This window comes from Bos mutus, chromosome 4 (assembly GCF_027580195.1).
Source record: "Bos mutus isolate GX-2022 chromosome 4, NWIPB_WYAK_1.1, whole genome shotgun sequence".
Taxonomy (NCBI): Eukaryota; Metazoa; Chordata; class Mammalia; order Artiodactyla; family Bovidae; genus Bos; species Bos mutus.
Window position 1 is genome coordinate 89,663,154 of NC_091620.1, and position 20,798 is coordinate 89,683,951.

Below are 20,798 nucleotides of genomic sequence, written 5' to 3' on the forward strand. Positions count from 1 at the left end.
TCTTACTTTTCTATTCCATTTCCCTGTGATGAAAAGTACACTTTTTTTCAGTTTTAGTTCTCAAAGGTCTTATCATAGAACTGGTCAACTTCAGCTTCTTCAGCATTAGTGGTTGGGCCATAGACTTGGATTATCGTGATGCTGAGCAGTTTGCCTTGAAAGCAAACCAAAATCATTCTGTCATTTTTGAGATTGCACCCAAGTACTGCATTTTAGACTCTTTTATTGACTTTGAGGCCTACTCCATTTCTTCTAAGGAATTATTGCCCACAGTTGTAGATATAATGGTCATCTAATTATATTCACTCTTTTCTGTCCATTTTAGTTTACTGATTCCTAAGATGTCAATGTTCACTCTTGCCATCTCCTTGACCACATCCAATTTACTTTGATTCATAGACCTAACATTCCAGTTTCTTATTCAATATTGTTCTTTCCAGGGTAAAACTTTACTTTCACTACCAGACACATCCACTACTGGCCGTCATTTTCACTTTGGCCCAGCTTCTTCATTCTTTCTGGAGCTATTTCTCCACTCTTCCCTTGTAGCATATTAGGCATCTTCTAACCAGTGGGGGCTCATCTTCTGGTGTCATATCTTTTTGCCTTTTCATATTTTTTATGGGGTTCTTGTGGCACAAATACTGGAGTGGTTCACCATTCTCTCCTCCAGTAGACCACGTTTTTGAGAACTCTTCACGATGACCTGTCCATTTTGGTTTGCCCTGCATGGCATGGCTCATAGCTTTATTGAGTTATGCAAACCCCTTTGCCACAACAAGTCTGTGGTCCATGAAGGGGACCATGTTTTGTCAGAGCTCTTCACTATGTCCCATCCATCTTGGATAGCTCTGCAGGGCATGTCTTACAGCTTCATTAAGTCATGCAAGCCCCTTTGCCATGACATGGCTTTGATCCATGAAACCTTAGGTTTTTAGCTAAAAATATTCCTTTGAATTTAGGGGAAATAAACATATTTTTTTTTCCTAGAGAGACTGCCAATAGGTCCTAATGAGAGGTTCACATGTTATGTAAAATTTGTGTATTAAAAGCTGGAAAGCTTTTACTGGGAAATGTTAACTAGGGAGATGCTCTTTGGGGACATATCTATATGTATGTTTGTATGTATGTGGTAAGCTAGAAAATGCTACCCTGAACATAAGAAAACTCTTTTGGCCTAAACATAACCAAGATTTATGCTAAAAACAGGCTTTTATATTATTTTAGTATCCAAAAGTGTCTCCATATAGATCTTATAGTACTAAGAGAAAGAAAAGAGGAATACATAAACCCCAACAAAGCATGATAAGGGAGAGAGTATTTGTCCTTAAAGCCTAAAGTAGCACTGGTCTTAGAAATGATCCCTGGGCTATATCAGGAAGGGCCATGCCACTTACAGGGAAGAGAGATTCCTACATGTTTCCTTTATCACCTTGAAATCCCATGTCTCTTATAATGTCCCAATAAGTGTTTTGCCCCAGGTTTGACTTGTAGAAATGGGCATCTTGAGCTGCCTATATTTTATGATGTATATTTTATGCTTGTCCAAAACAAAATGAAACAAATATATTCAACATATATAGTCTCATATATATGAGAATATTCTAATATTCAGGAATATATTCTCATCACCTTTAATTATGATTCAGTGGCTCTCAATGTTTGTTGTGCATCAGAATCTTCTGGGACATTTTTATAAAAAATAATGATACCTGGGTTCTACTCCAGGCTCTTGTAACAGGTTCTGGACATCAGTGTTTTTTTGTTTATTTGTTTTTAAGTTTCATGGTTGATGATGCAGAAGAATGGCTGCAAATCTCGATTTTACATTAAACTAGTTAGGGCAGTCAGTTAGGGGGCTGGAAGCAAGACCATCACAAAGCTCCCAAGCAGCAGTCCAGGAAGACTCCGACCTGGCACCAGGTGGCGCTGTGGGCACAAATCTGAGCCTCCTTCCGGTTTCCTCAGCTGAACACATGGAATCCACCAACTGTCACAGAGCAGTTAGGGCCTCAGGAGAGGGAAACGCAGCCCTCTACCTTGAGGATTCCACCTGCTTTGAAAGAAAGGGGAGAGGCGGAGGAAGGGAAAGGAAGAGTTCCTTCTGGAAATGTTCGAATTTCTTTTGGGGGAAGTGAGAGAGTTCAATTTTTCAGTCTGATTTAATGAAGTAAAAAGGACAGTGATGGATAAGTCTATTCATCCCATTCTGGATGGTTTCCTTTGTATTTAATTTGCTATTTCTATTAGAATTTAACACATGAAAATAGAACCAACAAAGTCTAATTTAAACATTAAAATTTGCCATTCCTGATGGCTCAGTTATGGGTATGTTTACTTTTTTCTTCATGATGATTTTAAATATTTTAAAATGTTTACAGATAGAAGGAATGTATATTGACTATTTCACATCCTCTATGTGGGACCATGTGTTTGTCTAATATAGTGTAATTACTCTAATATAGTGTAATTACTGGAGAAGGAAATGGCAACTCACTCTAATATTCTTGCCTGGAGAATCCCATGAACAGAGGAGACTGGCAGGCTACGGTCCATGGGGTCACAACAGTTAGACACGCGGCACCCCACTCCAGTACTCTTGCCTGGAAAATCCCATGGATGGAGGAGATGGAGGAGCCTGGTGGGCTGCAGTCCATGGGGTTGCTAAGAGTTGGACACGACTGAGCGACTTCACTTTCACTTTTTCACTTTCATGCATTGGAGAAGGAAATGGCAACCCACTCCAGTGTTCTTGCCTGGAGAATTCCAGGGGCAGGAGAGCCTGGTGGGCTGCTGTCTATGGGGTCACACAGAGTCGGACACCACTGAAGTGACTTAGCAGCAGCAGCAGCAGCAACTAAACAGCATATTGTAATTACAGTGACAACCATCCTGGTTTCCCTGGACTGAGGGGTTTTAGTTTCAAAACAGGACAGTCCTGGGCAAACCCTCATAAATAGTTTGTCTCCCTACTTGTAACCCATATATTTATTTGGGCACCTGTGTTTTCCTGTTATTTATGCCTTTGAGTAGGACTCACCATCTCTTATTAGTGATCCACTATAAGCCTTTTTTACATCAGTGTTCATGCTGTTATCATGTAATAGCAGCTGAACATTTGTACTGTCTTTCTGTCAAGAAGGTAGACTTTAGATATGTAAATGATTTACACCAGCATTTTAAGTTCAAACCTAGGAAGACTGAGTATACACAAAATATTTGTCAGAGGGTGTTTTCTTTCCTGGCAAAGAATTTGGGGAATCTTATAATTAATTCAATTCAGTAACAATGGGGCAAGTATTGGCTAAAAAGCATTAGATTTTGTTGCAAAAGGACTGAGAAAAACTAGTTAGAAAAAAATACAGTAATTTTTCAGTTACCCTCCTTAGAGAGGTAAAAAGATCATAGTTGAATAATCAATCATGTTAAAAGAGCAATTAAACTTCCAAAGTACTTTTTCTGGTTCCTCTTTTCCAATATTTCTTAAGTATCTTTGTCAGTAGCTACTCATTACTTATGCTAAGACCAACAGAATTGATGTGATTTTTTTCACAGATATGAAAAAAATAAAACAAATAAGAGCTATCATTTTCAGCAGTGATTGGTATTAATTCAGGATTTATGGTATTCAGTTTAATCTTTACAATAACTTTTCTACCAAAAAATCTGCAGCCTTATTGATATATAATTCACATACCACTAAAACAACTTTAAAAATATTTTTATACTTTGTTGTCAAGAAAGTTATGCTCAGTGAATTCATTTGTAAGCTTTGTTTTTTTTTTTAATTTTATTTTATTTTTTAACTTTACAATATTGTACTGGTTTCGCCATATATCAAAATGAATCCGCCACAGGTATACACGTGTTCCCCATCCTGAACCCTCTTCCCTCCTCCCTCCCTGTACCACCCCTCTGGGTCATCCCAGTGCACCAGCCCCAAGCATCCAGTATCGTGCATTGAACCTGGACTGGCGACTCGTTTCATATATGATATTATACATGTTTCAATGCCATTCTCCCAAATCATCCCACCCTCTCCCTCTCCCACCGAGTCCAAAAGACTGTTCTATACATCAGTGTCTCTTTTGCTGTCTCGTATACAAGGGTTATTGCTACCATCTTTCTAAATTCCATATATATGCATTAGTATACTGTATTGGTGTTTTTCTTTCTGGCTTACTTCACTCTATATAATAGGCTCCAGTTTCATCCACCTCATTAGAACTGATTCAAATGTATTCTTCTTAATGGCTGAGTAATACTCCATTGTGTGTACATTTGTAAGCTTTGTTTTGAAGTTGTATCTGTCTAATTTCAAGGTCTGCATTCTTTCTCTTACACCCCAGTTCCTCTGTTGTCATGAGCCTGCCACTGTTTTTGACAGGAGTAATGCAAATACCTGTTAAAATGTTCTACGAAGAATGATGGATAGGAGATAGGGTCCCAAAAGACAACTGACCAGCAATTATTTATTTTCCCTTAGGGGCTGAGGTCAGGGTCTCAAACCATCTGAATAATAGGAGAAGCTTCTGGAATAGGCCTAGTTGGAGAAATTATTTCTATATGCACAGGAATAATAGGAAGGAGGGATCAGAGGGAAAGAAAGAGAATCAGCTGGTCCTGCCACTTTTATACAGTACTTTGACTATTAAAGCAGCACCAGCAATGTGGACTCATTAATAACAAAAACAACAACACTTCTTATTACTCTTCATTTTTTACAGATGATAAACAGAGTCACAGGATGTTTAGTAACTTTCCTTAGTTTATACCCAGGGGTCCAAAACAAGAGAATTCTAACTTCAAAGCCTCAATTCTTTGTATTTTGAAGAAATGCATTTACACATAAAAACAGAAACAAACACTGCTGATAGGGGAAAACTCCTGAGATCTCATAATGTCAAGTACTCTATAAAGTGGTAGAGTTTTACAGGGTGTAAAACCTAAAAGAAAACTAATACAGCATTAGTCTCAGGGTCCTGAAAAGGGCTGTGCAAGTCAAAGACCTACAGGTTCAGATCCCTTAATCACAATAAATTCTACTCTAGGTCCACCCTTTCAGAATCAGTACTTGACCTCTGTACCTTTTGAAAAATACAAGCTGAGAGACTTCTCTTGCACTGAACTATGCAAAAAAGTATTGCTTAAGGTCACTATTTAGACAGTCAAAGTCATATCCAGGAGCTCATGCTACAGTTAAACTTGTTCAGTTACCTACCAGATCTCTGAAAGTGTCACCTTAATTTATTCACTTGTTTTGTTTTCATTTTTTTTTTAACTGAAGAATGATATATACTTACTTGTTTAAGTGCATTTTATTGTTTGAGTATTTGTAAGCAGTCTTCAATTTTTTTGAAATCAAGAAAAATTGTGTGTGTACATAAGGAAGATATATTTCTTAAAGTTAAACTTGAGAGACATATTACTAGGAATATTATATGGCAGCAACAGACATTTGATAACACCTTCATTAACTGTTTTCCACAGTAAAAGTACTAACTTTGTTCTATGACTCAGAAGGTTAGTATCCGTGTTTCTATGTGGGAGCATTAACACAGCTATGATCTCAGGAAGATTTCAGCCCATGTCCTAACTGTAATATGCAGAGGGAGAGTGATTTGTTCAGGTCTGCGATTTAGCCACTCCTCTTAATTGCACAAGTGGGAGTGAATCCCATCTTTAGCTTAGCCGATTGTTTGGATCAAGAGATAATGCTTCTCTGGATCCTCATCAAGAACTGGAGCATATAAATCTGTGTGGGTTGAAATGTGTAAACAGAAACTCAGTTGAGAGAAACTAAGTAGAGTGGGCTTTACTGGACCTGATGATCTGTGCTGCCCTTTTGTAACCTAACATTCTTCTATTAGGACAGGGAAATAAATAGCTGCTTAGCTGGAACCCCTGCTCTCTATCCAGTTTGACAGAATTGCCCTGGGAGAGATGCCATCAGCACATGTTAAGAGAGAATTCCATGATGGAGACTCACACTGTTCAACATACACTAAAGGGTGGGCCTTCCTAGCAGTTACAAGCTCCCCAACACTCCCAGTGGTGTTGATGCTTCCGGTAAGTGGTTTGTTTGTATCAAATGCTCACTGTGTAGCTGTAACTAGGAATGTTTTCCATATTGTGGTCTCTATAAGAAAGTGAAGAGACAAATTTTTGGTCTATTGCTAATAATATACTGGAACTTACAGCATGATGTTGGTAAAATTATTTATTATTTTCCTACCAACTCTCTGCAAGTATCACTCTAATTTATTTGCTTATATGTTTTATTTTTTACTGAAGATCAACACATACTTACTTGTTGGGTAACTGCATTGTGCTATTTGAGTGTTTGTAAGCATTTTCAAATTCTTTTTTAAACCAAAGTGTGTGTATGCATACACACACACACACACACACACAAACACACAATACTCTTAAAATGAACATACTGAAAGGACTTCAAATTAATAAAACAAATGTTTACTGATTATCAATTATGTGCGTAGGTCAATATTAAATACTGATGATTTATAATGAATATTTATAAGAAGTATATAATACTCTGAAACACTTCTCTCTCCATGGATTAGCCTCTGAACTTTTGAAAGGTTTCTTACAATTTTTAAAGTGTTGATTACATAGTTCTGCTCTCTGAAGTGAAAGACAGGATGTTGCAAGAAAGAAATAAAGTCAGGATGAGTAGAACTAACTTTGCCAAGGAAGTGATCTTCTCTTGCTTTAGCCAAATGTCCTACCTAAAAAGTCCTTGTTTGGTAGGAGGTACAGTGCGTGAGGCTGGAGACCACTTTATTTTATTCTCATTGAATTAAACTTTTTATTACTTTTGGTTCAAAGTCTTAAAATCTAAGCCATTGTTACTTTTGACATCATATAGCATCAGAAGTTTAAAAGATCTCATGTGTTGTTCTTATAGAACTCATGGAAATGGCTAGACAGTCAGCAAAAACAAGACCAGGAGCTGACTGTGGCTCAGACCATGAACTCCTTATTGCCAAATTCAGACTTAAATTGAATAAAGTAGGGAAAACCACTAGACCATTCAGGTATGACCTAAATCAAATCCCTTATGATTATGCAGTGGAAGTGAGAAATAGATTTAAGGGCCTAGATCTGATAGATAGAGTGCCTGATGAACTATGGAATGAGGTTCGTGACATTGTACAGGAGACAGGGATCAAGACCATTCCCATAGAAAAGAAATGCAAAAAAAGCAAAATGGTTGTCTGGGAAGGCCTTACAAATAGCTGTGAAAAGAAGAGAAGCAAAAGCAAAGGAGAAAAGGAAAGATATAAACCTCTGAATGCAGAGTTCCAAAGAATAGCAAGAAGAGATAAGAAAGCCTTCTTCAGCCATCAATGCAAAGAAATAGAGGAAAACAACAGAATGGGAAAGACTAGGGATCTCTTCAAGAAAATTAGAGATACCAAAGGAACATTTCATGCAAAGATGAGCTCGATAAAGGACAGAAATGATATGAACATAACAGAAGCAGAAGATATTAAGAAGAGATGTCAAGAATACACAGAAGAACTGTACAAAAAAGATCTTCATGACCCAGATAATCACGATGGTGTGATCACTGACCTCGAGCCAGACATCCTGGAATGTGAAGTCAAGTGGGCCTTAGAAAGCATCACTACGAACAAAGCTAGTGGAGGTGATGGAATTCCAGTTGAGCTATTCCAAATCCTGAAAGATGATGCTGTGAAAGTGCTGCACTCAATATGCCAGCAAATTTGGAAAACTCAGCAGTGGCCACGGGACTGGAAAAGGTCAGTTTTCATTCCAATCCCAAAGAAGACAATGCCAAAGAATGCTCAAACTACCGCACAATTGCACTCATCTCACACGCTAGTAAAGTAATGCTCAAAATTCTCCAAGCCAGTCTTCAGCAATATGTGAACTGTGAACTTCCTGATGTTCAAGCTGGTTTTAGAAAAGGCAGAGGAACCAGAGATCAAATTGCCAACATCCACTGGATCATAGAAAAAGCAAGAGAGTTCCAGAAAAACATCTATTTCTGCTTTATTGACTATGCCAAAGCCTTTGACTGTGTGGATCACAATAAACTGTGGAAAATTCTTCAAGAGATAGGAATATCAGACCACCTGATCTGCCTCTTGAGAAATTTGTATGCAGGTCAGGAAGCAACAGTTAGAACTGGACATGGAACAATAGACTGGTTCCAAATAGGAAAAGGAGTTCGTCAAGGCTGTATGTTGTCACCCTGTTTATTTAACTTATATGCAGAGTACATCATGAGAAACGCTGGACTGGAAGAAACACAAACTGGAATCAAGATTGCCGGGAGAAATATCAATCACCTCAGATATGCAGATGACAACACCCTTATGGCAAAAAGTGAAGAGGAACTCAAAAGCCTCTTGATGAAAGTGAAAGTGGAGAGTGAAAAAGTTGGCTTAAAGCTCAACATTCAGAAAACGAAGATCATGGCATCCTGTCCCACCACTTCATGGGAAATAGATGGAGAAGCAGTGGAAACAGTGTCAGACTTTATTTTTCTGGGCTCCAAAATCACTGCAGATGGTGACTGCAGCCATGAAATTAAAAGACGCTTACTCCTTGGAAGGAAAGTTATGACCAACCTAGATAGCATATTGAAAAGCAGAGACATTACTTTGCCAACAAAGGTCCATCTAGTCAAGGCTATGGTTTTTCCTGTGGTCATGTATGGATGTGAGAGTTGGACTGTGAAGAAGGCTGAGTGCCGAAGAATTGCTGCTTTTGAACTGTGGTGTTGGAGAAGACTCTTGAGAGTCCCTTGGACTGCAAGGAGATCCAACCAGTCCATTCTGAAGGAGATCAGGCCTGGGATTTCTTTGGAAGGAATGATGCTAAAGCTGAAACTCCAGTACTTTGGCCACATCATGCGAAGAGTTGACTCATTGGAAAAGACTCTGATGCTGGGAGGGATTGGAGGCAGGAGGAGAAGGGGATGACAGAGGATGAGATGGCTGGATGGCATCACTGGCTCGATGGATGTGAGTCTGAGTGAACTCCAGGAGCTGGTGATGGACAGGGAGGCCTGGCGTGCTGCAATTCATGGGGTCGCAAAGAGTCGGACACGACTGAGTGACTGATCTGATCTGATTCTCATACTCTCCTTCTCACAGAGTTCAGATCAGGAGGTGAGAGTTTGATTCTTACACCTACCAGTGATGATCCTGGTATCCTGAGCAACTCATTTAACCTCTCTTCAGCTAAGTTTTACCATCTGCAAAATGAACATTCTTTGTCTAAAATAATGCTTTTCTCTTTTCTTCATGGTCACTTGTAACTGCAGTCACTTGAATTAATTCTGAAGGCTAAAAATTGCCAACTGCCTGAGCCAAGACCACTCCATAATTTGCAATGCTCAGTGCAAAATGAAAATATGGAACCCCTTGTTCAAACATAGTACTTAAAGATGGCAACAGCAGAGTATTAGACCAAGCATGAGACCCTGCTGAGAATGGGACCCTGGTTCATACATTCTTCTTGTGGGTCCTGCTAACTTGTGACAGTCTTTTAGGGTCAAGATTGTGACTTGATGATACTCTCCAGCAACAAGCCTGGGCATAGCCTCTCATCTTACTTCCTTGTTCTGACCAGCGGATAGGAAGCATAGTGTAGGGTTCAAAAGCGTATTCTCTGGAATCATTTATCCCTAAGTTCAAACAATGGCTTTGCTGTTTAGTACCTACATAATTTTGGGCAAATAAACTCCCAAAGCTCTATTTCCTTATCTTTAAAACCAACTTTCTAGAGTTGTTGCTAGTTATAAATGAGAAAATTCATGCATGGCACTGAGGACGATAATAGTAATAGCTCTTATTATGAATTGTTGTTGTTTAGTCTCTAAGTCATGTCTGACTCTTGTGATGCCATGGACTATATATAACCCACCAGGCTCCTCTATCCATGATATTTTCCAGGCAAGGATATTGGAATGGGTTACTATTTCCTTTTCCACTTATTATGGATACGTTTTATTATTTTTCAGGTCTGAAGTATTCCTTTTGTGTATTTGTTTAGAGTCCTTTACACTTTCTGTTTCAGACTACGGTTCCTAGGAAGGTTTCTTGGCTACATCATGAAGCTGAACATAAAACAATTTCCACTCTACTGTTTCTCTGTCTCTGATTTATACTTGCTAATATGATGTTATCCTGAATAATTATTGTAATTTACCAAAACTTCAGCTCTGCCAGTGATGGAAGGGTGGTAAAATAAAAAGGACATGATGGAAATCTTGACATGGTTATATTAACAATATGATGTATTGATAGAATGTTTTGAGTCACAACAATTTGAGGCATCATAGAAATGATTGTCTATTACTAATACTGCCTAATGCACCAGGGTCCCTGCTGCCCTCCCTGGAGAAGAGCGTAAAGCTATTTGTCTTAGGAAAAGTGACTGCTGATATTTTCCCTGTCAGGTCTTTTAAATCTTTGATCATGATTACCAGAAAGAAAATGCAGTGCAGTTGCTCAGTCGTGTCCAACTTTTTGCAACCCTATGGACTGTAGCCTACCAGGCTCCTCTGTCCATGGAATTTTCCAGGCAAGAGTACTGGAGTGGGTTTCCATTTCCTTCTCCAGGGGATCTTCCCTACCCAGGGATTGAACCCGGGTCTCCCGCATTGTAGGCAGACGCTTTACCATCTGAGCCACCAGAGGTAACATTCAAAACCACCTGTGGTGGATTCATTTTGATATTTGGCAAAACTAATACAATTATGTAAAGTTTAAAAATAAAATAAAATTAAAAAAAAAAAAAACACTAAATCATTAGTCATGGTTTAATGACTAATGGTAAGGATATATGTAATACCAATCAAAAGATTGCCAGTATACAATCAGAAGGTGCCCTGGGGTTAATATCCAGTGAGGACATACACATGATGAAAACATCCAGTGAAATCACAGCAGGTAAGCATCATCACAGTTATTTCTTTTGCTTATAGTTCTTTTGTGTTCCCTTGAGACTTTTTATACCAGTTGCATTTTCAGGAAATGCAAAGTTATTTAGGTAGGTTTGGCCTTTTGGGAATGAAGTCCACTAATCCAATAATTGCTCTTCTGACATTTTACCATGTACTGTCACCTATAAGAGTGATAGCCTAGATGGAAGTATTTTTAATATCACATAGGTAAAGAATTAAATGCAGTACAGATCATAGAAATATAAAGGAGATCTGACATATTCAAGGACAAGTTGGAAAATACTTTGAACCTACTTGGTGGCTAAAAATAGCAATCTTCCCTGTATAATGACTAGCATAAACATAATGACTTCAAATGAATGCATTTTAAAGGAGTAATTCTTTTAAATGGTACTGCTTCCCAGGTTACTCTTGGAAACACTGCCCCCTTCTGAAAAAAATCTGCAATCTTTTACTAAGTTATACAGTTGGTAAATTTTCTCAGTCACTTAAGGCCTAATTGAAAAAGTAAAATAAATGAAGATCAAAACTTTACTCATTGGTTCTTTAAGAAAAAAATAAAAGTAGATCATGTTGAATCAGAATAATTGTGTTGTAAAAGCATACTGGCAAGAGCATGTCCCCAGTTAAGTTAGTAAGGTACTAGATTGCTCTTTTCTTACTTATTCATTCCAAAAAAGACTGACTTCGTGCTTCTTTAGATGAAGTTTAAAATTTCCCATTTCCAACAGCAATTACAACTGAGTATAAAGTTTAACTAGAAGAAAACACAAGGAAATAAATGATAAATGTGCCTAGTGCTGTTTGCACCTGTGTAAACATGCACTGCCCTCTGCATGCCGGCACCATGTTCCTTCCAGTCAAGAGCTTTTCCCTTATACTGCCTGTCCCTACATTTATAGGAAAAGAATTCCAGATTTAGGAGAAAGTCCAGTGAGGTGTATGTGCATGTGTGTGTGTGTGTGTTATCCTGTGTGTATGTTTATACAGAAAAAAAATTACAAAAAGAAAGATCTGCTGAGGGGTAGTGGGAACAGCCAGAAGATAGGAGAAATCTATTGGGAAAGAAATCAGCAGGGTGGTTTTTAGAACGTGATTCTTAAAATGTGTCCTCCGCTACACCAGAACCACTGCATCCTATCACTTGGCCACTTCCTTAAAAAAGCAAATTCTCAAGTGCAACCCCAGCCCTTCTGTTAACAGATTAGAAGGGCTGATGGGGTGGCTCCAGCGAACTGTTTTGTTTGGTGTTTGTTCAAGCCTTCCATGTCATTCTAGTAGGGTTGCATTTTACAACTACTGGCTTAAATGACAGTGAAGATCTTCTTAGGTGACTGGAGAAGAGGACTACTCCACAAAGAATTCCAGCACAACCACCTTGTCCCTTTGTGAGGAGTTATGATCCTACAGGAGCATAATGTCATAGGCACCATTCCTGGTTCTTACATGGTTGAGATATTCTCACTGTATTCCATTGGGTTATAATTATGTTTTACATCAAGGGTTATATGCTGCTAAATAATCCTTGGTACAAATTATTCCTTTCTTTTTTCTGTAAGAAATTAAAGAGTTTAGGTAGATTTCTGTCTAAACTGGTTTTCCATTTAAAATGTACTTTATCTGTTTGAAAAATACTTTTTATATTTAAGTATTTTCCCCCGTTTTAATTTGCTTAATTTTACTGAAGGATGTGAACTTAGTTTTCCTGTTTTAAAGTTTTGGCTACACTATTTCAAAGTGTTCTAAGGATTTTAGTATTGGGCATTACATTTTGCAAAATCAACCAGAGAATTTTGAGAATCTGCCAGGAAACAAGGTTCAGTATAAAATGCACATATAATTCTGCTTTTCACCAGAACTTTCTATGTGGCTTCACCTGTTAGAGAAAAAAAACTGCTATTGCACCATATTTTAATGAGATAATTTTTGCATTTGCTTATACACCATGTTTGGAAATATGACCGCTTTTTCCTTTTCTTTCTCCACCTTCCTTTTCTTTGGCCATGCCACACAGTGTGTGGGGTCTTAGCTGCCCAGTCAGACTGGACCTGCTTCACCTCCATTGGGAACATGGAGGGAGTCTTAACCAGTGGACTGGCAGGGAAGGCCCTCCTTTTTCTTTTCTTTTCCTTCCTCCCCTATTCTTTCTCCTCTTTAATTTTTTTTCTTTTATATCAGAAAAGGCTTTTTATTTCTTTTTTTTTTATTTCTTAAAAAAAGTTTTTGAAGTGAAATGTCAAGAACTTGAAAGTAATGTATGGCAAAAAAGACAAGTGAGAGGTGAAGGAGCTGTGGTTAACAGATGGACAACAGGAAGCAAGATTAAGCAACAGTGGAAACTGGAACTGGAAGGTAGGATAGTCTCAGAATAGATTGTTGGGAACCTTGAGTCTGAGAAGGGGTATGGCAGCTTGCATTATGGAGTGTATGGGAGAGCTGCAATGTGCATGAGTAATTATGACTGGTCAGCCACTCACCAGCTGTTCGATCTTGTAGGTTACTTATGTCCCGTCGCTAAGATTCATTTTTGGACTCTATGAAATCTGATTTAATATACCTATTTTTCAGTGTTGTCATAGGTTTCAGAGAAAACATATATGTAAAGAAAGCTGAAGCTCAGCAATGCCAGTCTACAGTTAGTACATACGGATACCTTTACTTGTAATTTGTCTGTTTTCATAGTTGCATGATACTCCATTGTATTATAACACCACAGTTTATTAATTTATATAGCAAAGGATATTTTGATTGATTCTAGTTTTTTGATAAATATATAAAGAACATTCTTATATATTTCTTCTAATGCACATATGCAAGGTTTACTAGAAACAAATAACTGGGATTGAAATTGCTAGGTACCACCATCCCAGGTGGTGCTAGTGGTAAAGAATGCACCTGCAATCCATGAGGCCCAGGTGGGAAAGATCCCTGAAATAGAAAATGGCACCCCATTTTTGTCTGGGAAATCCCATGGGCAGAGGAGCCTGGCAGGCTACAGTCTATAGGGCTGCAAAGAGTCAGACAGGACTGAGCGCGCATACACACACACACACACACACACACACACACACACACACACACATACCCTAAGCATCTTTCCTAGATAATACTAGATTGCTTTCTAAGTGGTTGTGCTTATTGACACGTCTACTGCTGCTAAGTCACTTCAGTCGTGTCCGACTCTGTGTGACCCCATAGACGGCAGCCACCAGGCTCCCCTGTCCCTGGGATTCTCCAGGCAAGAACACTGGAGTGGGTTGCCATTTCCTTCTCCAATGCAGGAAAGTGAAAAGTGAAAGTGAAGTCGCTCAGTCGTGTCCAACTCTTAGCGACCCCATGGACTGCAGCCTACCAGGCTCCTCCATCCATGGGATTTTCCAGGCAAAGTACTGGAGTGGGGTGCTATTGCCTTTGTCTACTAGGAGTGTATAAAAATTCGCTGTGCTCCTCATCTTTTCCAATAATTAGTGTTGCCAGATTTTAAAATTTTTCCAAATTTCATGGTTGAAAATTGTATCTCATGTGGCATCATTTAGCATTTCCCTGATTACTGATAAATTGAGCATATTTTAATATATTTGTTTGATATTAACAAGAGGTGGCAAGAATACACAGAAGAACTATACAAAAAAGATCATAATGACCCATATAACCATGATGGTGTGATCATTCACTTAGAGCCAGACATCCTGGAGTGTGAAGTCAAGTGGGCCTTAGGAACAATCACCATAAACAAAGCTAGAGAAGGTGATGGAATTCCATCTGAGCTGTTTCAAGTCCTAAAAGATGATGCTGTTAACTTGCTGCACTGAATATGCCAGAAAATTTGGAAAACTCACAAATAGCCACAGGACTGGAAAAGGTCAATTTTTATTTCAATCCCAAAGAAAGACAATGCCAAAGAATGTTCAAACTACTGCACAATTGCACTTATCTCACACACTAGCAAAATAATGCTCAGAATTCTACAAGCTAGGCTTCACCAGTACTTGAACTGAGAATTTCCAGATATTCAACCTAGATTTAGAAAAGGTAGAAGAACCAGAGATCAAATTGCCAACATCCATTGGGTCATAGAAAAAGCAATAAAATTCCAGAAAAAACATCTGCTTCATTGACTGAGCTAAAGCTTTTGACTCTGTGGATCACAACAAACTGTGGAAATTTCTTCAAGAGATGGGAATACCAGACCACCTTACCTGCCTCCTGAGAAACCTGCATGCAGGTCAAGAAGCAACAATTAGAGAACAAGGTGGTAGAGGAATAGGTGGACGTGGAATATATCTCTCTCCACAGATACAAATAGGAATACACCTTCAGACATAGAAGTGCATGGAGAACACCAGGTGAGAGGGGACAGGAGTACCTGACCAGTGGAAAAGAATATATAGAATCATGCAAAGCTTGGTAGGATGAAGGAACTAGGGGGGAAAACAGGAGTGTTCAGTAGGACTGGACCTGCCCTCCATGGGTTGGGGAACTGAAGCAGAGGTCCGATCCCCATGTCGGGGCAATTGTCTGAGTCAGAGGAGAAACATTTAAGGCTGAGAGTGAAACAGCTGATCTGTGGCAGCCTAAATGGAATGAGAATCAGGCAGTCCTTGCTGCAGCCATATGCACCCTGGACAGGAATGCTGGTCCCCTGGAAGGCACAGTGGCTGGGAGCTGGAGTTTAGGGATTGTGGGACAATCCCAGGGCGAGGGCTGCTGTTGACCCCAGAGAGAGGGATTGAGGGGATATGAGGGAGGAGATCATGGTGGGAAATGCCTGTGGAGGTAATCCAGGCAGCCATGGAAGCAAGGCGATGCTGCTGAGTCATGTGTAGCAGGTAGAAACATCACCATAGCCTTTCTCTCTCCACACACCAGCACTGGCAGCTGAACAATAGAGAGGCTGGCCCATCAAACACCTGACGCACTGAACTACAGAGTAGGACCCCACCCAGAGTGCTCCTTAAAGTGACTGATGCACCAATCTACAGAGTAGACCCCAGTCAAGGGGCCCCCTCTTGTGCCTGAATGGGCGGAGCTATAGAGAAAGAGGCCAAAGAGGCTTTCTGATTGCCAGCTACAAGAGGCTCAAAAAGACGCTGATGGGCCATAACTCCTGCGGTGGAGGCAGTCCATGTCCCTGCACACTTGGCTCCACCAGGGTCCCTGCAAGCCAAGCAGCTGTTCCACCTTCACACTCAACTCTCACTGGAGCAGAGCTGCCACAGGCAAAAAAATTCTTGAGTCTATGCACTCAGGGTCGCTTCGGTTGTGTCCGACTCTTTGCGAACTTGTGGATTGTGGCCTGCCAGGCTTCTGTTTCAGAGAGGGGGTTCTCCAAGCAAGAATACTAAAGGGTATTGGCCAATACTGGTTGCCATACTCTTCTAGAGCATTATTTTTCCTGCTGCCCTTGCTGTCAGCCCCTTTGAGTACCTGGTGCTGACAGAACCCCTGGGAACCAAACAGCTGCACCACCTCCGCACCTGGCCCTCACAGAGGCAAACCCAGGTCCTTCAGGGAAGCCTCAGGAGCTAAACACCAATGGACAACCCACATGCAGAGGTAGAAATAAAACCACAATTGAAACTCAGGGGCAGTGTGGCTAAGGAAGAATACCCAAAACCTTCAAAACAGCTGTTCAAGCTGCAGATTAAATCCACATGATCAACTAGGCAGACTTTGTGTCTATGCAATATATAAAAGGCCATTGAGAGCTCCCACAAAAGAAAATGCAATAGCTCTGATAGCTGTGGACCTTGAAGGCAAGACAGACAGGAGTAGGACCAGATTAAAATCTGAGCTGCCCCCACAGCAGGTCCAGAGATCAGCACAGTGTTGGAGGGCATCCTAGGGAGGTGAGGTGGACTGTGACTCCCAGCGAGGGAAAGGACTCTGACAGCAGAGACTCAAGAAAAACATTTACTATTCTTATTTTTTGAGTTGTTCTGTAGATTCTTCTCGATATTTTTTTCTTTTCTGTTCTTTCTTTCCTTTTTCCCCCCTCTCTGTTGTAGTTGTCGATTTTATTGGTACTAAGAAATCCAATTAAGCTTTTGAGCTTTTTTTTTTTAAGTCACATTTTTATTGTTATAAACCTCTGCCTGTACGTTGGGCTTTTACAGCTGTGGAGGTTTCCTTTTTTATTTTCTCTTTTTTAAATTTTAATTTTTAAACCTATTATTATTTTCTGCATTTATTCCTTTGTTTGCTTTTCCTACTGTTCTTTTCCTCTTGCAGTTAATCTTTAACATATATAAATCTTCTTTATCTACCTCTATTTAACTTTGCATATCTACTCTTGCCTTTCCTTCTCTCCTTTCCTCTCAACAGATTTGTTAGTTTTATTTTGATTGCTTTATTCCCCAATTGGCACTTTGCTTTAGTTTTGTCTTCCAGTTTGTGCTTTAGTTTTGTTCTGGTAGATATAATTTTTGATTTCCTTTGTTCACTGGGTCAATCTATTTGTACTTTATTTTTGTTGGACTGTTTTGATTTTGCTTATGGGTGTATATTTATATGTGTATATTCAGTTACACTTTTTATTGTTGTTATAAACCTCTGCCTCTTTGTTGGGTTTTTGCAGTTCTGTGGAGTTTTACTTTTTTTTTTCTTTATTCTTTTTCTTCTCATTTTTTTCCTCTTTTTATACTTTTAATTTTTAATTTTTTAAACCTATTATATTTTTCTAGATGTATTCCTTTATTTTCCTTTTCTACTGTTCTTTTCCCCTTGCAGTTAATCTATAATGTATACAAATCTACCTCTATTTAATTTTGCATATCTATTATTTCTTTTCTTTCTTTCCTTTTCTCTCAACATATTTTTTAGCTTTGTTTTCATTTCTTTATTTCCCACTAAGCACTTTGCTTTAGTTTTGTTTTCCAATCTGTGCTTTAGTTAGTTTTGTTCTTAACTGGTAAATATAATTTTTTCTTTCCTTTGTTCTCTGCATCAATCTACTGTACTTTATTTTTGTTGGTCTCTTTTGACTTTGCTCATGGGTGTATATGTATATCCCATTATTTTAATTATTATTTGCCTGATTTTGTAACTGCCATTTATCTGGAGTTCATCATTGGTTTCTTGTTTTTGGATATTTGTTTTAATCTCACTTAATGCCATAACAAACCACTTGTGGAATGTTTGTTCCTGAGCAGATATCAAGCCCTGAGCCTTTGGAGTGGGAGCACTGACTCCAAGACCCTAGACTGCTAGAGAACTAACCCTGGGGAGTATCAAATAGTGAGAACTCACACAAAGGAAATCACTTGAATACAAGACCTGGCATCACCCAACCACCAGTAGCAGCCTGTGTATGACACTTCATCTGAATAACACACAAAACAAAAATACAAACCCAATCATCAACAGACAGGAGTACCACCTTGCTCAGCCTTGCCCATTAGAGGAAAAACAAACAAACAAACAAAATCTCAGCACAAATCTCACCCTTTACAAAGCTTACACAAACCACTGGAGCAACCATAGGAGGGCAGAAACCAAAAGGAAGAAAGAATTCAACCTTCTTCAAGGAAATAATTCAATTTTCTTTGAAGCCTAGGAAAAGGAGACCTCAAACACAATAACTTAAAAAAATAAATAATGAAGGTTAAAAAATAAAATTAAATTAAAAAAAAGAAAAGGCAGACAAATACTGCACAAATGAAGGAACAAACTAGAAACACAGACATCTAAATAAATGAAGAGGAAATAGGGAAACTGTCTGAAAAACAATTCAGAATAATGATAGTAAAGATGATCAAACACCTTGAAAACAAAATGGAGAAAATGCAAGAATCAATTAACAAAGAATTAGAAGAATTAAAGAATAAACACACAGAGACAAACAGCACAATTACTGAAATGAAAAATACTCTAGCAGGAATCAATAACAGACTGTCTGAAGCAGAAGAACGAATCAGTGAGGTGGAAGATAAAATGGTGGAAATAACTTCTGAAGAACTAAATAAAGTAAAAAGAATGAAAAGAACTGAGGACCATCTCAGAGACCTCTGGGACAATATCAAACACACCAACATTCAAATTATAGGTGTCCAAGAAGAAGAAGAGAAAAAGGGTATGAGAAAATTTTTAAGAGATTATAGTTAAAATGTCCACAACATGGAAAAGAAAATAGTCCATCAAGTCCAAGAGGCACAAAGAGTCCCATACAGGATAAACCCAAGGAGAAACGTGCCAAGACACATACTAATCAAACTAACAAAGACTAAACACAAAGAAAGAATATGAAAAGCAGCAAGGGAAAAGCAACAAGTAACACATAAGGGAAACCCCATATGCTTAACAGCTGATCTTTCAGCAGAAACTCTGCAGGCTGGAAGGAAATGGCAGGATATATTTAAAGTATTGAAAGAGAAAAATCTACCTGGCAAGTAAAAATGTACTTGGCAAGAATCTCATTCAAATTTGATGGAGAAATAAAAAGTTTTTCAGGCAAGCAAAAGTTAAGAGAATTCAGTACCACCAAACCAACTTTACAGCAAATGTTAAAGGGACTTATATAGTCAAGAAATACAAGAAAAGAAAAAAGATTTACAGAATCAACCCTGAACAAGTAAGAAAATGGCAATAGGAATATATATATATATATATATCTCAATAATTACTTTAAATGTAAATGGATTAAATGTTCCAGCCAAAAGACACAGGTTGGCTGAATGGATACAAAAAGAAGACCCATATATATGCCATCTGCAAGAAACCCACTTCAGACCTCAAGACACATATAGACTGAAAGTGAGAGGATGGAAAAATACATTCCATGCAAATAGGAAGCAAAAGAAAGCTGGAGTAGCAGTCTTCATAGCAGACAAAATAGACCTTGAAGAAGATTACAAGAGAAAAGGAAGGACACTGTATAATGATCAAGGGATCAGCCCAAGAGGAAGACATAACAATTGTAAATAACTATGCACCCAACATAGGAGCACCTCAATACATAAGAAAAGCACTAACAGACATAAAAGGAGAAATTGACAGTAACACAATAATAGTAGGAGACCTTAACACCCCACTCACACCAATGGACGGATCATCAAAACAGAAAATTAATAAGGAAACGGAAGTCTTACATGATACATTGGATGAGGTGAATCTCATTGATATCTTCAGGACATTCTATCCAAGTACAGAAGAATACACCTTCTTTTCAAGTGCACCTGGAACATTCTCCAGGATAGACCACTTCTTGGGTCACAAATCAAACCCCAGGAAATTTAAGAAAATTGAAATCGTATCAAGCATCTTCTCAGACCATAATGCTATGGGACTAGATATCAATTACAAGAAAAAAAACTGTAAGAAACACAAACACATGGAGATTAAACAACACATTTCTAAATAATCCAACAGGTTACTGAAGAAATCAAAAGAGAAATCAAAAAATTTCTAGAAACAAATGACAATGAAAAAACAACAACTCAAAACCTATGGGATGTAGCAAAAGCACAGCTAAAGAGGGAAGTTTATAACAATACAATACTTCCTCAAGGATAAAGAAAAACATCAAATAGATAACCTAACTTTAAACCTGAAACAACTAGAAAAGAAGAACAGAAAGAAAAAAAATTAATAGAAGGAAAGAAATCATAAAGATCCAAGGAGAAATAGATGAAAAAGAAATGAAAGAAACAAAAGTAAAGATTAATAAAACTAAAAGCTGGTTATTTGAGAAGATAAACAAAATTGACAAAACTTTAGCCAGACTCATCAAGAAAAAAAGAGAGAAGAATCAAATCAACAACATTAGAAATGAAAAAACAGAGGTTACAAAAAACAATGCAGAAATGCAAAGGCTTATAAGAGACCATTATGAACAACT

At 38.4% G+C, this 20,798-nt stretch overlaps 1 protein-coding gene across 3 annotated transcripts in view; it reads left to right on the top strand.

The window, feature by feature from the left end:
• MACC1 (MET transcriptional regulator MACC1) overlaps positions 1–20,798 on the top strand; it is a 100,214-nt gene that overhangs the window by 39,374 nt on the left and 40,042 nt on the right. The window contains exon 2 of one of the 3 annotated variants that reach the window (XM_070369755.1): positions 5,920–6,069. The exons of 1 other annotated variant lie outside the window; for it this stretch is intronic. The gene's annotated coding sequence lies outside the window, so the exon portion shown is untranslated. Of the gene's footprint in view, positions 1–5,870; positions 6,070–20,798 lie in introns of all 3 variants that reach the window. One more of the 3 variants, XM_070369754.1, reaches the window with a different exon arrangement.